Source organism: Somniosus microcephalus, chromosome 32 (genome assembly GCF_052327205.1).
Source record: "Somniosus microcephalus isolate GS21.2 chromosome 32, FLI_Smic_1.0, whole genome shotgun sequence".
NCBI classification, from domain to species: Eukaryota; Metazoa; Chordata; class Chondrichthyes; order Squaliformes; family Somniosidae; genus Somniosus; species Somniosus microcephalus.
In genome coordinates, this window is record NC_141018.1 from 16,664,799 (window position 1) to 16,682,906 (window position 18,108).

The 18,108-nt window shown below is 44.6% G+C and overlaps 1 protein-coding gene across 2 annotated transcripts in view; it reads right to left on the minus strand.

The window, feature by feature from the left end:
* The window catches only part of trip4 (thyroid hormone receptor interactor 4), a 111,054-nt gene that overhangs the window by 46,906 nt on the left and 46,040 nt on the right, over positions 1–18,108 (minus strand). The gene's annotated exons all lie outside the window — the stretch shown is intronic.

Genomic DNA, 18,108 nt, shown 5'->3' on the forward strand with positions numbered 1-18,108 from the left:
TCCACATATGAAGTGCCCTGTGAGCATGAATGAGTTATAACAGCAAGTTAGTTATGGTAGCAATTCCTATCTCAAAGTACAAAGGAACTACAGTCAATAAATCTTATATCAGCAATTTTATATTACTTACACACACTCCCTGCCCAAGAGGGTCACCAGTCTAATGACTCACTTTCAAGTCAATGCTACCTGGGTCAGTCACTGGATTATGCAGGAGAATGATCCCTGACAACTTGCCTTCTAATATCTCGTCCTTCAGTTTTCATACGGCTCCACTCGACCCCTCCCCCTTGACAGCACATCAGGCATCCAGAACTCATCAAGAAAGAAATCACATCTATAAATGAGTCAGCTCCTTAATTCCTACAAGGTTTTTCTGTTGATTTCATAACACTGTTGGCAACATTAGCAGAGGAATGCTTCAGGTGTTGGCATAACATTCTTCGGTCCACCATTTTAGTGGTTAACACACTTAAACAGGCGAACACCTGTTTTTAGGACAGTGGACAGAGGGAGATTGCCTCGGAGTCAGAAGGTTGCGGGTTCAAATGCTGCTCCAGAGATTGCAACACATAATCTAGGCTGACACTCCAAAGCAGTGCTGAGGGAGTGCTGCACTGTCAGAGGTGCCGTCTTTCAGATGAGTCACTAAACCGAGGCCCTGTCTGCTCTCTCAGGTGGATGTTAAAGATCCCACGGTAATATTTCAAAGAAGAGCAGGGGAGTTATCCCCGACGTCCACTAAAACCGATTATCTGGTCACTATTTCATTGCTGTTTATGGGATCTTGCTGTGCGCAAATTGCCCGCCACGTTTCCTACATTACAATAGTGACTACACCTCAAAAGTAATGCATCAGTTGCAAAGCACTTTGGGATGTCCTGAGGTCGTGAAAGGTGCTATGTAAATACAAATCTTTCTTTCTTTCGTAGCAATATTAATGGGCCAGAACTTCGGGTCCCCACGGGTGAGTACGCGCTGGGTACTCACGCGTAGGCCCAACGAAAGTGCCAGTTTCGTGCATGCACTGCACATGCGCGGGAAACCGGAACTTCCGTTCCCTTAAAGGAAGGGGTTCACAGGTCGAACGCGTGCGCCGGAGAGGCAGCACGTACGCCTGGAACTTCCAATTTTTTTTATTTTTTAAAAAACAGGTTTTGCCAGGAGGGTAAGTCTCCAGCAGTTACACTTCTAAAATGCAGTCGCAAGGCCTGCTTTTAACAAGGTAAGTGATGAATTAAGTAAAATTAAAACATTTTTTCCCACAGGTTTATTATTTTTATAAATACTTTAAAGAAAGTTAAGTTTATTTTTAGCCTCGTTATAAACTAATTAATTTTTTCAAAAATTTAAATTATTGTTTAAAATAGTTATTTTATGTAATTTATAGTTTTTTTTATTTGACGTTTTAGTGATGTTTTGGGGCTGAATTGTATTCATAGATTTGATGAGTCTTCCTGTCAAATCTATGAATACAGATTCTCTGCTACCATTGGCTCTCCATGGCCCACGTGATCCCAGGGGACGCTTCGAACTAACTGCGCCCCTGGGATACGCAAGCACCGCGCGCCGGCATTTGGAGCAGGCCCAGGATCGGAATCCCACGCGGGCCCACAGCACAACGGCCGGCGCGCTAGCTAAGTGCAGGTCGGAGGCTCGCACCGCAGGAAGCCTCCGATCCGAATTTCTGGGCCATTATTCCGTAGCTGAAATTTCCAACAATATCTTGGCTATATTCAGATTTTTGTTGTTGAAGGGGAGGTTGGAGGAGAAAAAAAGAGAATAAACTTTTGTAGTCGTCAAGATGAGCAATGCTAGCACTGAGGCTGCGAAAAGGAGCACAGGTAACTGCAGAATAAAACTTCTCAAGAAGTCTTTGCCGGAGCTGCTGATCTCAGTGGGGCAGAAACTTGGTTACTTCTATTGAGCTCACTGAGCCAAGCAAGAGGAAAGAAATCAGGGGATACGAACCAAGCTCTTGGCTTGGCAGGCTTCATATAGTTATAAATGGGACCAATTAGAATATAAATTGGGCAGAGGAGAAATTAATTCTGGCAATGCTGAGCAAAGCCACCAAATATAAATAAACATTAACAACAGAAAACACTGGAAAAACTTAGCTGGCCAGGCAGCATCCCTGGAGAGAGAAACAGAGTTAAAGTTTCAGGTCGAAGATTTCCAGTTCTGACAAAAGGTCTTTGACCTGAAACATTGGCCCAGAAATTCGGGTCCCTACGGGCGAGTACGCGCTGGGTACTCACACGTAGGCCCAATGAAAGTGCCGGTTTCGTGTGTGCACTGCACATGCGCGGGAAACCGGAACTTCCGTTCCCTTGAAGGAAGGGGTTGACAGGTGGAACGCGTGTGCCGGAGAGGCAGCGCATGCGCATCAAACTTACGTTTTTTTTTGCAGCTTTCTCCGGGAGGGCATGTCTGCAGCAGTTACACTTTTAAAAACAGGTGCAAGGTCTGCTTTTAACAAGGTAAGTGGTGAATGAATTAAAATTAAAACATTTTTTCCCCACAGGTTTATTATTTTTAAATACTTTAAAGAAGGGTAAGTTTATTTTAGCCCCATTAGAAAATGTAATTAATTTTTTCAAAATTTTAAATTGTTTAAAATAGTTATTTCATGTAATTTAGTTATTTTAAAAATGTGATTTAAAAAAAATTTATTTGAAGTTTTAGTGATGTTTTGGGGCTTATAGTATTTATAGGTTTGACAGCTCTTCCCGTCAAATTTATGAATGAAGCATTCCCTGCTACCATTGGCTCTCCATGGCCCACGTGATCCCAGGGGACGCTTCGAACTAACTGCGCCCCTGGGATACGCAAGCACTGCGCGCCGGCAGTTGGAGCAGGCCCAGGATCGGAATCCCACGCGAGCCCACAGCTCAACGGCCGGCGCGCTAGGTCAGTGCAGGTCGGAGGGACTTGCACCCGCGGGAAGCCCCCGGCCCGAATTTCTGGGCCATTAACTCCGTTTCTCTCTCTCCACGGATGCTGCCTGGCCAGCTGAGTTTTTCCAGCGTTTTCTGTTGTTATTTCAGATTTCCAGCATCTGCGGTATTTTGCTATTGTATAAATAAACATTAAATTGAGTGGATTCTTGGCTTTTTTTAAAAAACTTGTCACTCCACTGAATTATTACTTATTTGGGCAGAGAACACAATGCTCACTTTTCTGTAATAATTTTAAGAACTGTCATTACTCAAGAGAACAGCTGGAACTAGGTCTGAAGAAACAGGCGCATTTTAATACTTGGGAGTAACAAGTCCTTCTTACTGTCACAGCCGATCAGTTAGCAACATCTGTGACGTAATAAAACTCACTACACACTTGGTTTGAGTATAAAGCAAGGCTTTAATCAACTTGTTTCAGAACATGGATGTCTAGTTGTACTTCATTAGTTCCTGTCTTACAAAATGTCCCTGAGCAAGCTGGGCCCACGCCCGAGTATTTAAACTCCTTGGACGGCGCCACCAGCTGGCCGTCCAGCGTTATTTCATGAGTAGTTTCTTTATGATGATGAGATTTATAACATTCTGCAAACACTGTTCACTCACACACGCACACAACGGTAGCTGCCATTTGAACACACTGCCCTGCTCCTGCCTCGATACACGCTGTGCCGCCGTCGAAAAAAAACTCACCATCTCCTGGAAAGGTCTTTTGACTAGTGAATGAGGTAAAAGCAGTTTTATAAAATACATGTGTACTTTTCATTTTAAGTTGCTTCATTCAAATAATCTGATGCTTTTGCACAGTTAATTCCCACCTTATGTTATTTTTTTTTTAAATCTAATCATTTGAATTTAAGACCATGAAATACGAGTTTGGGTGATCAGGGGTGGACTATAAAGAGATCACCCACTTTGGATCCAAGAAAGGCAATTCGGAATATTTTCTTAATGGCGACAGACTAGGAATTGTGGAGGAAGAAAGGGATTTGGGTGTCCAAGTACACAAATCACTAAAAGATAGCAGACAGGCACAAGTAATCAAAAAAGCTGCTGGAATGTTGGCCTTTACCTCTCGGGGGCTGGAGTATAAAGAGGAGAAATGGATGTTTCAGTTGTATCGAGCCTTGGCCAGAACAGTTCTGGAGCACGGCGCTCAGTTCTGGAGCACGGCGCTCAGTTCTGGAGCACGGCGCTCAGTTCTGGAGCACGGCGCTCAGTTCTGGAGCACGGCGCCTCAGGAAAGATATATTGGCATTGGAGGGGGCGCAGGGCAGATTCATCAGATTATCACCGGGGGGGGTTTAAGAGGGCTAAATTATGAGGACAGGTTGCATAAACTTGGTTTGTATTCTTTTGAGTTTAGAAGGCTGAGGGGTGATCTAATTGAGGCGTTTAAAATGATAACGGAATTCAGTCGGGCAGACACAGAGAAACTATTTCCTCTGGCGGAGGAATCCAGAACAAAGGGACATCAGCTTAAAATTAGATCTAACTGGTTAGAGGTAAATAGATGATTTGAATGCTATCATTTTTAATGCTCCTGCCTAGTGACTTGGATTCCTTGCACGGTGAGTGTGAAAATCTCTTGTTGCAAAGAGGGTTAATGAGGACGAGAGTGAGCTCTTCAATGCAGCTCAACAGTTGCATCATGAGTGCCAGGCAAAGTCCACCTCCAACAAAATAAAACCCAATTACCTCACCTGACCTACAAAGGCACCACCATCACGGATTTCCCCCAGCATCAATATTTCTGGGGTCACCGTTGACCAGGAGTGTAACTGGGCCAGGCATATTGAATCATGACTATAACAGCAGAGCACAGGCTCGGTACACAACGACAAATGGCTCGCCTCCTGCCCACTCAAGGCCTCTCCACCATCGACGAGGCTCAGGTCAGGAGTGTGATGGAACACACTCACCACTCGCCTGGATGGGTGCAGCCCGCAACAACATTCAAGCAGTTCAACACCATCCAGGACAGACGGCAATTGATTCAATACCCACCCCGCCATCACTGGCGCACTGTGGCTGCAGTGCCTCCACCAAGCTTACTTAAAACAGCACCTCACAGTCTCACGAGAAGGCCAAGAGCAGCAACATCACCTCTGGAGTTCTTCTCGATCACACGGCATCCCGACTTAAACATAAACCACCGTCCCTTCATTGCTGCTGGCTCAAAACCTTTAAATTCCCTGCCGAACACCATCCCGAGAGCACCATCGCTACAGGGACTGCAACAGTCCAAGTGGCACCACCATCACCTTCGCAGGGAAACTCAGGCAACAAATGCGGCATTGCCAGTGCGGCCCACATCCAGAGAACAAACAAAACACGCATGCACGTGAAAAGTCTGACTGCTATTCGTCAACAGCTGGGAGCAGAATCATTATAATTCTAAGCTGACCACCTCTGAGTCGATGGAAGTCTCACCACTCCGCCCACGGGAATAACCGGATGTCGGAGCTTTGCTTCCCCAATCACACAAGCAAGCCACCTGGTGAACCCCTTTGTTCATGTGTTCATGTACAGGAAACTCATTTTTATCCGGCACCAACGGGACCGGCGTGGTGCCAGTTTATCCTAAAGTCCGGATTACAGAGAGGTATAGTAAAAGGTACGAGAGCTCCGTACACAGCAACAAACCCAGGCTTCCCTGTTGCTTAGCAACAGGTGCAGGAACTCTGGCCACAAGATCCAAGCGTCCCTGTTGCTTGGCAACAAGTGCAGGAACCCCGGCCACAAGATCCAAGCGTCCCTGTTGCTTAGCAACAGGTGCAGGAACCCGGCCACAGATATGAAGTAAAACTTACCTGAAGCTACTCCTGAATTTTGCCGGTTAACAGAGATTTCCGGTTATTTAGGTGCCGGTAAATCGAGAATTTCCTGTATTCATATTTGATAAAAGCAAGCAGCCCATTTGGACCACACAATCATTTGGAAGTACCATTCTTTCCATGTTGTCTGGACATAAGGAGCCCGACTGATTATACAGCAGCATTCTAAGCTCTTGGTCTTCTACCCGAGTGTTGGGGAAATTATAATTCCCTTCGTCCTTGGATGCCCATGTAACAATATCTACATCGTTTGGGACAGGAGAGTCTTTTTAAGTTTGTGATGTGACATAACAAACTTGCATTTATATAGCTCCTTTTCTCCGTTCTTATGTAGGCAAGCAGGGCAGTCAATTTCTGCACAGTAAGATCCACACAAACAGCAACTGAACAGTTCAACTATTGCAACTTGAACATTCCAGCCTAGCGGGGGAAATCAATTAAAAATGCTTGGGGAACATACAACGACGTGTATTTATATAGCGCCTTTAATGTAGTAAAACGTCCCAAGGTGCTGCACAGGAATATTTTAAGACAAAAAAATTTGACACCGAGCCACATAAGGAGAAATTGGGGCAGGTGACCAAAAGCTTGGTCAATGAGGTAGGTTTTAAGGAGCGTCTCAAAGGAGGAAAGAGAGGTAGAGAGGCGGAGAGGTTTAGGCAGAGAGTTCCAGAGCTTAGGGCCTAGGCAACAGAAGGCACGGCCACCAAAGGTTGAGCGATTATTATCAGGGATGCTCAAGAGGGCAGAATTAGAGGAGCGCAGAGTTGTGGGGCTGGAGGAGATTAGAGAGATAGGAAGGGGCGAGGCCATGGAGGGATTTGAAAACAAGGATGAGAATTTTGAAATCGAGGCGCTGCTTAACCAGGAGCCAAAGTAGGTCAGCGAGCACAGGGGTGATGGGTGAACGGGACTTGGTGCGAGTTAGGACACGGGCAGCCGAGTTTTGGATGACCTCAAGTTTACGTAGGGTGGAATGTGGGAGGCTAGCCAGGAGTGCGTTGGAATAGTCAAGTTTAGAGGTAACAAAGGCATGGATGAGGGTTTCAGCAGCGGATGAGCTGAGGCATGGGCGGAGACAGGTGATGTTACGGAGGTGGAATAGGCGGTCTTTGTTATGCTGCGTATATGTGGTCGGAAGCTCATTTCAGGGTCAAATATGACACCGAGGTTGCGAACAGTCTGGTTCAGCCTCAGACAGATGTTAGGGAGAAGGCTGGAGTCAGTGGCGAGGGACCGAAAACAATGGCTTCGGTCTTCCCAATATTTAACTGGAGAAAATTTTTGCTCATCCAGAACTGTATGTCGGACATACTAGAGAAGTGAGGGGAGTATGTACCAACTATACGAGAAAAAGCTGATGACCAAGTGGAGAGGAGAGCAGGATGATAGGAGCGCAACACGAGCCAGGATAACTGCTTCCTATCATTACAAAGCTGTGATCCAAACCCAACAATTACTAAGATCTTGATCGTGTCATGATGCACCAATGATAATCAGAGGGGACACACCCAGGGTACGAATCCAAAGAACCTCTACCTTACATACGCTACAGAATCTGGGAGAGGAACACGCGCGCGTGCCTCAGCCTACACGAATTCCATGAGGTAAGCATGACAACATTGTCAGTCAAGTTGTGGATAATTCTTCCGATTCACCATTCCTTGCACGGACATAAAGGTGGATTGAAGGGGAAAAGACAGAAACTGGATTATGGCAACTGGAAGCTTCAAAAAAGATAAATCATCCTCCAAACAAATTTTAGGTACAATCTACACTTAGTGCTTACAATAATCCAGTAATGAATGATGATCCCAATATCTCTTGGCTCTCCCCTTATATAATTCCCAGTGCAGCATTCCAGATTTCATTCCAAGCTGTTTTCCATACATTCTGCAGCTGTTTCAAACGTTCTATCAATAACACCCAGTAAATTACATGTAGCACAGTGCAGAAAGGAGACACTTTGCTGCCAGTCTGTCTGCCTGCATGCTTTGAACCACTTAATTAATTTCTTGAAACAGTCCCGCCCTCATTTTCTAGGCCGCAGCAGCAAGGGGGAAAGCCACTTGAAAACACACCTGCAACACAGCTCTCCTGTACAGAGCTGCGAGAAGGTGAAAGGCACACAAGGCAATTCAAGTCTTCTGAAGCTTTTGGCCTTCAACCTCATTCATCAGCGCGAAGTTGCTCAAATGAGCTGGCTTCACCCGAGAACGTGCGCCTTTATGCAAGGGCAAGTTAGGTTTAGCAAGTATTAAGAAATTAATTGGGGTTACACACTTCAGATAGCGCTGCTCAAGGAATAGAATAGCAGCACGCCACAGATAACAAAGCAGTACCCCAAGCACTTTGTCTTCTAGACATTATAAATCGAGGGAAATGACTGAGATAGCAAAACAAAGATAAAATTTTCAAGCCTGACTGTCACTCAAACCATTTATTGTTGCTTTTCACAATGGGACATCATTTATCAGAACTCTATTTCTTGATAGCATGGCTGTCCCACTCAAGATACCAGATCCTCCATCACCACCAATTTATCTTCCCTTTGTGTGGAGAATTGCCTGACTGCTTTCAGGGAAGGTGCTCCCTCTTTTATCCCTTCTCTTTAGCTGTGACCTTTCATACCTATCGTTAAATGATAAATTCATGTAATAAAAATACAATCTAGAAAGATTGTGGGCTGAGATTTCTTATCAAAACTTTGTAATTAATTGCTCCAGGGAATATATGATCGGATAATTCAAATAAGAATCAACAACTTGCATTTATATAGCGCCTTTAACAATAGAAAAATGTCCCAAGGTGCTTCACAGGAGTGTTATCAGACATATTTGGACACCAAGCCACATAAGGAGATATTAGGACAGGTGAGAGGTAGGTTTTAAAGAGCGTCTTAAAGGTGGATGTAATGATCAATAACATGTCATTCTATAGTGGACACTAGGTAGAGCCATAGAGCTGTATGTATATAAGACTACACTACCCAGCTGTATGTATATTAAGACTACATTACCCATGAGGCACTAGGCTACCCACAAGGCAGCAGTCAACATGGATGCCTCTACAGATACTGTACCTAGTCCACATGTGCTCAATAAAGTGTCTAGCAAAACCTAGCTGTGTTCATAATAAGAATGTCTATTTATTAATGAACATAACAGCGGAGAGAGGCAGAGAGGTTTAGGGAGGGAATCCCAGAGCTTAGGGCCGAGGCAGCCAAAAGCACGGCCGCCAATCACTTGTCCCAAAAACATCACGCTGGCAATGAAGTACTTTCGTAGTGCAGTCACTGTTGTAACATAGACAAACCCAGCAGCAAATCTGCACACAGCAAGGTCCAGCGCACAGCAATGAGGTGAAATGACCAGGTAACCTGTTTTGGTATTGGTTAAGGGATAGAGGTTTGCCCTGATGCTGGCAGATCTCCCCGGCTTCTCTTTTCATAGCGCCATTGGATCCTTTATGTCCACTTGAGTATGCAGATGTGGTCTCTGTTTAACATCTCATCCAGAGGCACCTCTGACAGTGCAGCCCTCCCTCAGTACCGCACTGAAGTGTCAGCCTGGATTATTTGCTTATTGGGCTTGAATCCACAATCTTCTGACTCGGAGGCAAGCGTGCTAATGCTGAACCAAAGCAGACACTCCCTAATCATTAAGGCTGCTTTCAGTATCTACTCAGTTAGGGAATTCTTCTTCTTCTTCTTAGGCAGATCCACTTGAAGTTCCATTTTAATTATGATAGCAAAATACTGCGGATGCTAGAAATCCGAAACAACAACAGAAAACGCTGGACAAACTCAGCAGGCCAGGGCAGCATCCGTGGAGAGAGAAACAGAGTTAACGTTTCAGGTCGCTGACCCTTCGTCAGAACTGGAAAAAAACCTGAAACGTTAACTCGGTTTCTCTCTCCACGGATGCTGCCGTGGCCTGCTGAGTTTGTCCATTTTAATTATGACCGCCAAATATCCATCCTGGTCGACCTACTCTTGAAAGTGGAGCAATAGAAGAGAAACTTGTTGTCTAAAATAAAACTTACAATATAGAAGTAATTACAACCTTCAAACAGGTGGCACCTGTCGACTGCTTAGCTGCATTGTAAGTTTTGGTCACATAACATTAGATTGTAGAACCACAGAAATTTCTCTCACCTCGCTGACAATTTTAAGCTGATGACTTGAGTCACTTGACTCCTCAGCTTTCCCCCCCCCCCCCCAATTCCTTAACAAAACCATACATAATTTTTTTTAAATTGCCTCAAGGACTTCTTAGCCTTCTCTGCTGCAGTGAGAATAGTCCCAGTATCTCAAGTCTCTCTCGCATAACTATAGTATCGCACCCCTGGCATCATCCTGATGAATTGACGCTGCACTGTCTCTACAGTTTTAACGTCATTTCTACAAGGTGGTACTGAAAATTTCACACAAGTATTCTACGATGAAACCATTACTTGGGCATATTTACCATCAACTTTTACTCTCGCGCCCCATTACTAAAATCCAAAATAACCTTTTTTTAAAAAAAAATGGCTTTGTCTACCTATGCATCCACTTTCCAAATAGGGCTTTTCAATAAAACGGTGGATTTTTTTGGTATCACGTTTAATTGAAGTCTTCGATTCAAAAGGAATTATCTTTCAAACGGTGAAAAATGGTCCGACCTACCAAATGATCAGTTTTTTTTTGTTGCCAAATTGCATTAGTCCAAATAGGAAAAACTAGGAGTGCCACAAAATATTTCATTGCTGGCAAACACCGCAGTGCAATTGTTACTGTCAACTGAGTCGGGGGCAGCCAACAGGAGAGAGTCAGGTTCGCTCCGCAGTGTACTCGGGAGAAGCTGGAATTCGGCTTTAGCCTGTACCCTGTAAACAAGAACTGCAGGCGGAAAATTCTGAGATTCACCCTGCAAGAACAAACTGGGGTATGCACAGCTATACAAGGAGGAGGGCGACACACGGGCGTTTAAGAAAACTGCCTATTCACCAAATCTGTGATGATGTCAATTCTACCTGTTGCCAAGTGACAGCTTAAGAAGTTGTTTTTTTTTATAAATAAGAGCAGCGCGTGAACAGGCTGCCTTGCCCATATTTACCCCAAGCTCCCGAAACAATGCGACTCACTGTCCGCGTAACCCCCTCCCACGACAAACAGCTGGGCTGAGGCCTTCTCCGTGGCCGTTAGCTATGCAGGAGGCACAATTCTCGGCCACGAACCTGACAGCTATTCCCTTCGCTGCCAGAATCATTTTGCAAATGCAGAAAAGCTGTAACGTAACCAGCTGGTGACAAAAGGACGTTGATTTAGCAGCTGCTTCTATTTCCACTTCCAGAGAAAAAAAAGGAGACATTACATCTTTTGTAGCTCTCTTGTCACACAAGACTTTCTGAACCAACTGATGGCCCTAATGTGCCCTCACCCTCCCTCTCATCAGGTCTCAGCTGCACAAGCTGCACTTTACATCATATCATTAGCTCCACCACACTCCTGATTTTTCTGTTCTACTTGCACTCTTGTGAACGCTTTTCGATTCCGCATTCCCTTGAACTGGGCCGCGTACTAAAAGCTCCAATTTCAACCCCAATAAAATCTCAAGTCACAGGCTTAAGAAACAAGCTGACGATTCTGCCCATGCATCATTCAGACAGCCAGTGCTATCAAAGTCAGAAGCTTACAGACATTCAGTTCGGACAGCTGAGCAGTGCCTGGATACAGTGCACAATCCTCAGTCAACGCTGGGCTACTGGCGCACCAAAAACAACATGACGAAACGCAGACAGGCACAGGCAGCCAAGGAAGGCAGAGGGAGATCAGCCGTGTTGCCTCATGCAGTCTGCACTGAAGTCGAGGGCAGTTTTCTGTCAACAGTTTGCAGAGGCCAGGCATTCAGCAACACGTACTCAGCACATGTACAACATGTGCAAGAACACAAAGTGTCTCCGGTGTTACCACCATTCACAGAGAATGGAAAATACACAGACAGGATTTTAAAAGATATCTGGGAGCGACGCCAAGGTTGCAATTTAAACATTAGGAAAGTACGGTTGTGTCCCAGTAAGTTTCATCACAGCAAATCTGCTGGAGCCAGGTCTTCCCAACACAGCCCGTGGCACTTACTCCGTGCTTTACAGTAATTCTCCTAATAGTTGCTCAGTCCTGCACGCACTGGGTCATTCTAGGAAGAGTAGGCCATTCAGCCCCTCGGACCTGCTCAGTCATTCTATTACATGATGGCTTGAGCTGTACCGCAACGCCACCTAGCATTGGTAAACCGTACCAAAAAACTGGCAGCTCATCCAAATGGCCATTCTTCATCTGTAAGCCCAGTGAGTATTGACAGGCATTCGGCCATGGGGGGGCGGGGGGAGGGTTAACCCCATCATAGTGAGGAGTTTGGGCGGGGGGGGGGGGGGGAGGAGGAGGAGGTGAAGTGAGAAAGAGAAGAAACAGAATGTACACAAAACAACCTTTGCAGTTACTCAAGAGTATTACCTTTCTCTTAACATCTCTCATTGAAACATACAAGATTCTGAGGGGGATTGACAGGGTAGATGCTGAGAGGTTGTTTCCCCCTGGCTGGAGAGTCTAGAACTAGGGGTCACAGTCTCAGGATAGGGGTCAGCCATTTAAGACTGAGATGAGGAGGAATTTCTTCACTCAGAGGGTGGTGAATCTTTGGAATTCTCTGCCCCAGAGGGCTGTGAATGCGGAGTCTTTGAGTATATTCAAGGCTGAGATCGATAGATTTTTGGACTCTGGGGAAATCAAGGGATATGGAGATAGGGCGGGAAAGTGGAGTTGAGGTCGATGATCAGCCATGATCTTATTGAATGGCGGAGCAGGCTCCAGGGGCCGTAAGGCCTGCTCCTCGATCCTACTACTTATGTACTTATGTAGACAGAAACAATAGTTTGCTTCAGTGCTTACAAGTACAATGAGTTCCTGGAATCTATCGAATTCACAGTTTTTAGGTTCCACCAAGAGTTAAACATTATTTAGTTTGGTCATTAATATAAATTTGAGGCAGCACAGAAGCATCAGGCAGCAGGTTGTGAGCACCCCCTACTGGCTGATGAAGGATGTGCAGCGGGAGGGGAAAAAAAACTCGGGAATAATGCAGAGCAACTTCATCGATGTTTAGGCCAGGCCCTGAAAAGGGGTTGGTTCCTCCGTGAAACAAAATGGAAACTGCACGGCAACGCCAAGAAACCGAGAGCAAAAACCGCCATTCCTTCATCCCGGGGGCACAATGGGATAGGTTCAAAGCAAACCATGAGTGTTCCCAGTCATCATGCCATGGTACAGGAAACTTTGGTTTATCCGGAGGTTGTATGTCCGGAATACTTGATCTAATGGCAAAAATCAGGAGCCGTTTTCTGTAAGTTTTTTTAGATCTCGTTTTTTTCCCCCCCTCAGTCAGGCACTGCAAGGTCTGTAGCTATAGCAACAGCTTCAGCTAGAGATGCTTGCAGCTGCAGCCGACTCTTTAGAAGCTGTTGCTAAGCAACAGTGTTTGTTGTCAGATACGGAGATGAAAACCTCCATATGCTTCAACATTAACTTTGTATGTCCGGCAGTTTTGATAGATCGGCAACACGCCGGTCCCGTCGGTGCCGGATATCACAAAGTTTCCTGTAACTCCATTCCTCTAGCTGCAGAACGATGCAAGGTGACTGTGAAAGGACTTCTGATCCACTCACACTGGAGTTTTCCTGAATTATAATCCCAATGTCCAATTGCTGGGTTTTTCATTTTTTTAATATAATTCCATTACTGTCTAAACTGAAAAAAATTATTTCAAGTTTTGCGGCACACTCTTTTTGCAAATAGAATAGTTGAGTGAGTCAGATAGCAATTTTAGATGCAAGAATTGAACTTTTCCAGCAGCAATTCATGTACCGCTTGCAAGTCCCCCCGAAGGCTTAATCGGACCATGTAACAAGGCACCAAGTTGGGACAACTCAGCAAGGTGCCTTGTATGGAGATTGCAGTCTCAATGAAGGAACTAGTGAAGGAGCCAAAATAAAAACAGAAAATGCTGGAAATACTCAGCAGGTCAGACAGCATCTGTGGAGAGAGAAACAGAGTTAACATTTCAGGTCGATGACCTTTCGTCAGAATAAAGGGTCATCGACCCGAAACGTTGACTCGGTTTCTCTCTCCACAGATGCTGCCTGACCTGCTGAGTATTTCCAGCATTTTCTGTTTTTATTTCAGATTTCCAGCATCCGCAGTATTTTGCTTTTGTATTAGTGAAGAAGCGACACTTGGTCTTGGTGCCTCTGGGCCAAGGTTCGGGGGAAACCGCCCGCACCCACAGTTCTGGCTCTTGACTGTATCCACAGAACCCTGCTGGAGGAACGTACAGGCTGGGTGAGGATAGGTCTGGTTTGCCTCTGATGGGTTTGAGCAGCGCAGACTGCACATGCTCCGAAATGGTCACTTAGACAGGGTACCAGAGGGAAATTGCTGTCTGCGTGACCACATCCCAGAATGAGATGTTGTCACCTAAAGAGGAAGTAAGATAGGAAAACTAGAAATCATTGTTTGAAAAGTTTTATTTTTAAAGTGCGCATCTATACTGCCGGTGCAAAGCGATTCCTGTTTTGCACCGACAGTAAACTAGTAGTGTAAAAGCCTGGAGTCAAGGCCCAGCCCTACTCTGGAGCAAAGCTGTGTCCATAACAAAAAGACACTGACCAGCTGCTCTACTCCACATTTGTTGGGGCTGAATAATTAGCTCATTGGCCCTGAATCATTCTCCATTTGTTTGATTACTCAACCAGCTGGAAGAAAAGCTTCTAAAATAACACGAGTTGTTTTCCCCAGACTCATTCGTGAGCAAATCTACTGCAATCTCCTTTCGAAAGCTTTTAAGCTTTTTGCATTTAACAAAAGCAAAACGCATATTAGTAAATCTTGTCTGACTGTGTCTGATAAAACCCGTACAATGCATTAGGAAATTAGTACTCTCATGGCCTTGCTCAGAGACAAGGCCGTCTGCGGCCACCTCCTTGTAGCCCTCACTACCCATATCCCTCTACCCCCTTCCAACCCCACTTCCTTCCTCGAACTTATTCTTCCCTCAGTTACTTACAACTGCACGCTCTAAATCCCAAGACTATGATTCTCCAATTACCACAATGGGCTGGATATTCCGATCCCTATGGGTGGGTACGCGCTGTGTACCCACCTGTAGGGACATCGGAAATGTTGGTTTCAGGCATGCGCTGAAAACCGGCATTTCTGATCTGTCAAGAATGCTCTTGACAGATCCTCCGGCTACCCTGGAGAAGGGCCTCTGTGGGCGGATAGTTCCGCTTTCTGGAGACCCTCCGTCCGCAGAAAACACTTACAATTCGTGCACCGGGTAAAAGCAGGTGTAAGGCCTGCTTTTACCAGGATAAAAGTTGAAAAAGCTTTTTTTTTTTTTAATTTCCATTGATTTATCATTTAAAAATACTTTAAAAAAGAGTTTATTTTTAGTCCCGTAAAAAACTTATTTTTTTCAAAAATTTAAAGTTTTGTTTAAAATAGTTAATTTATTGGACTTTCAAGTCATTTTAAAAATGTGATTTAAAAAAAAAATGTATTTAAAGTTTTACTATGTTTTTGGGGTGATCTCCATTCATATATTTGACAGGTCTTCCTGTCAAATGTATGAAGGGAGATTCCCTTCTTTGATTGGCTCCCCATGGTCCACGTGATCCCAAGGACGCTGCGAACTACCTGCGCCTCTGGGATACGTGGGCCCTGCGCACCGGCAGTTTGGAGAGGCCCAGCACCGGAATTGTACGCCTCCCAGGAGCCCTGAGGTAAGGGTGCAGATTTTTCCAGATCGCAGTCCTCTGCCTGCGGGAGATCTGCGATCGGAATATCTGGGACAATATTTCTGCAGCCAATGATCTGCCGAACCACTTCTCATGTCTACGTTTGACACCCTTGCCCCCGGTAACCCCTTTTCTCTCTCCAGGACGTTCCCTTGGCACGGCCCACATCTTTACTCCCTCAAGTTCAAAGGTGCAGACTTCAGTGTACAGGTAGACTATCCTTTATCCGAAAACCTCAGGACCAGCCGTGTTTCGGTTTTAGGAAAATTTCGGTTTTCGGAAGGTGCGCGAAAACACTTCGGTTTTCAGAGGTAATTCAGTTTTCGGGAGTGCGGATAAAGGATACACTATCCCTTATCCGAAAATAACGACTATAAATACTGTAGTTACAAGGATAAATACTGTAGTACAGTTTATTTGTAAGGAAAACATTCAGTAAAACTTCAAACATGTACAGGTACAAACTAAGCTAAATACCTGTACATAAACATGCAATAAAGGTACATTACATCTGGCTTGAGGATCTTGGAGAAGATGGTACATCAGTGTTGTCATCATTGTCATCAGGTTGGAGTTGGACATCTGAAGATGGGCCAGGAACAGGATTCTCAAGTGATGAAGCATGACTACGACAGACGGCCTTTTTAAAGACTTCTTCCAGTGTCATCTGTCTCATTAACATTGGTTTCTGTCTAAGCAGTCTCTCTTTAATTGAGTAAACTTGCATAATCTCTTGCTCACTGATAAATGCACGTTTTTCAAGGCCAGCAATTAACTGATCACACATTGTCACCATATCATCTATGGGGATTTTTTCACCTGTGTTCACAATGTCATCATCATCATCACTACTGTCCTCATGCTTGTCTTTATTTAACACCATTTCAGCAATTTCCCCATCACTCAACGAATTCACAACAGGTGCATCATTGTCAATGTTCAGCACTTCTTCGATGTCAGCTTCCTCTAACGTATTTACACTTTCGGATGATAAACCTTTGGCGTAAGTGAGGAGGTTTGATATCATCATCTTCTCCTGACTGACAGGAAATCCTTCAAACTCGTCATCTGCAGGTCCATCTTCATGAAACATCGTTGAAGGCCAAAGTCTGTGCCAAGCACTTTTTAATGTCGGTTTGTCAACATCGTTCCAAGCATTAGCAACTGCATAAATGGCATCCTTAACATTGAATTCTTTCAGGAAGCTTTGGATTCCTTCGCCTCTGTTGATTGCATCAAGCATAGAGTTCAAAAAAACGTCTTTATACTTGCTCTTCATGGAGCGTAAAATTCCTTGGTCACAAGGCTGTATTAAAGATGTCACATTAGGGGGAAAGTTAATGCCGAAAACATAACTTTTCACAAGAAGTTCAGGAGGGGGATGTGCGGAGCAGTTGTCCAGGAACAATAAAATTTTGCAGTTTTCTTCCAGTCCAACTTGCCTGCAATGAGCTCGTGTCGCTGGTACGAAGCGGTTATTGAACCAGTGAGAAAATATTCCTCTGGTTACCCATGCTTTCCTGCTCGCATAATAATGCACAGGTAAATTGCATACACCTTTCAAACATCTCGGATGTTGGCTTTTTCCAATCACTACCAACTTTAACTTGTGTGTGCCTGCAGCATTGGCACACCCAAGAACAGTCAACCTGTCCTTAGCATCCTTAAAACCTGCTGGTGCACTCTCATCAGCCGTTGCTAATGTTTTTCTAGGAACGTAGCGCCAGAACAGAGCTGTTTCATCAGCATTGTAAATTTGTTCAGGACCGAGGTTTTCATCCGATATTATTTTTGCAAACTCATCTATGTAATTTTCAGCTGCTTCATGATCAGCAGAAGCTTTTTCACCACAGATTTTCAGATATCTTATACCATGACGCTTCTTAAATTTATGCAGCCAACCTTCTGAATATTCACACTCAACTTCAATGTTCAGTTCTTCATGGTATATTCTAGCTTGCTTCACGACCATCAAACCAGTCAGTGGCACACGTTCACCTCGGCGTTGTCGAATCCACTCAATCAGCACACGGTCAAGATCTTCATTTTTTGCCCTATGCAATGTTTTCCTAATTTTCATTAGTTTATGGTCATCACTGTCAGTGTAAAATTTCAACAACTTGTCTTTCTGTTTCTTTAAGTCATATACGGTGGTACTTCCCACACCATATTCTTCAGTAAGATGTCGCACAGACACACCACGATCAAGCTTCTACAATAACTCCACTTTCTGCGATATCGATAATGAGCGATGCTTCCTTCTCTGCTTCTCACTGTTACCCATTGGGGTATCTGCAGTGCTTTTTAGCATTTTCACAAATTGTTAAAAGCCAGCAAATATCTAAGAGAGCTGCAAATATCTAAGAGAGCTGCAAATATCTAAGAGAGCTGCAAATATCACACAGAGCAGCATAACACCTGCGTGGGTCAAGCATCGGCAGCGTCGGGTCATGCTTTGCGCCACTTTCGGCTTTCAG